The sequence below is a fragment of the Monomorium pharaonis genome, chromosome 10, assembly GCF_013373865.1.
Source record: "Monomorium pharaonis isolate MP-MQ-018 chromosome 10, ASM1337386v2, whole genome shotgun sequence".
Lineage (NCBI taxonomy): Eukaryota > Metazoa > Arthropoda > Insecta > Hymenoptera > Formicidae > Monomorium > Monomorium pharaonis.
Window position 1 is genome coordinate 8821364 of NC_050476.1, and position 1796 is coordinate 8823159.

A 1796-nucleotide genomic window follows, 5' to 3' on the forward strand; every position below is an offset into this window, starting at 1 on the left:
CTAGAATGTTGAAGAGAAATTGAAGGAAAAAAGGAAGAAAAAGGATCGAAGTAAGAAAAGAATGAAATAAGATAATTATAGGTTAAAATTAGTAGACATTCAGGAAATAGATAGGCTAAGACTAGAAGAGAAGGAGTATACAGATGGGCTAGAAAAGATAAACAGAAACAAACAAAAACAAGAAAAATATGAAAAAATGTGGGCAAAATATAATTGACTGTACAAAGAAATAAAAATAGATAAGAAGGTAGGGATTAGTCAATGATAGCGAGATTTAAGTGCGGAAACGAGGCATTAGTGAATAGATATTGGCAAAAAGAAGAAGTGTAGGCTATGCAATTTAAAAGTAGAGGTTTTAGAACACTTATTAGGAGAATTTACAGAATTGCGAAGACAAAATTTCTCTATTAGAAAAATGTTATCAGAGGTAAATATAGGTACAAAATGGATGAAAAATGTATTAAAGACGAGAAATGACAAAGAAAAGCGTAAATGATCGCAAAGAATCCTATGTTATTACATAATTAAGCTGTATAATCTCCTTTCAAAGGCCGAAAGGTTTAAAAAGTAAATGAGTTGTGTATATATTATATGCAATAGTAATTTTAAACAGAATATAATAACGAATAAAAAAATTACAGTTGGCCCTTGATCTAGTCCTCTTATAAAATAGCCATGTAACCCTAAAGTTGCCTGCTAATCGCGATTGCATTGTTGCCTCTTTATTCCGATCGCGATTGGCTGTCTCGCGCTTGACTCGCTTCGTTCGTGTGTGAAGTTTGACAGTTTATAGTTGACAGTTTTTGACAGTTTGACTGTTTAACGAGAGACGGAAAGACACAAAAAGAAGCAAGAAAAATACCGGGAAAAAATTACTTAGACTGGAAGATTATAAAATAGCAGAGAGTATTTGTTTTGAATTGCAGATACGTTTAACTGATGCTTAACAAAGTAAGTTGAAATTTAATACAATATATTATGACATATTTAATTTAATATAATAATATTATGATATAACCATTTTTGTATCACCATCGCTGTTAGAAGGGTAAGGAAGAGACGTTGGACGCCACGACAGAAACACGTATTTATCAAGTAATTCTTAATTATCTTAATTATTTTTTTTGCCAATACATTAAATATAATTATAATTTTTTTATTTGTATTGATTAAAAAATTGATATATTGTTATGTAAATGTATGTATATTAATTAAGTTCTTATTATAATAAGTTTAAATATATAGTTGACAATTACAGGCATTACTGCTAAAAATATTGTATGGCGAATTAAATAACCTCGCAGTTGAGAATATAAAATTAAGAAAAAAAAATTGTGTGGTACGAAAAAAAGAGAGAAAGAGAGAAAGAAACGGGAAACAAGATAAGGATCAGGATTAAAATAAGATAAGAAAAAAGAAGGTATAAATATTATGTTATTGATATTGATAAGTATACAAGAATTTAATTAATGCTACTCGAACATGTTAAGTTTTTGTTTCAATATTTATAATTGGTAAACATTTTCATTTCTTAAATAATTTTCGAATAAATTTTTATTCTTTGGAGGATTTTTCGAAGTTTTTTAAATATATTTGATTAATTTTATTGATCTTGTACTGATTTTTGAATGTGTATGTACTTGACGTTTCTTTTTTACTTTTATAAGGTAAAAATATATTTTGGTTATATTTTGGTAGAATTTATCTTCTTTTTGTAAAAATCAAGTGATAGTTTGTTTCTTACATAATTTTATTTAAATTGATTTATTTATTATACATTATTCATTTTTTAATTA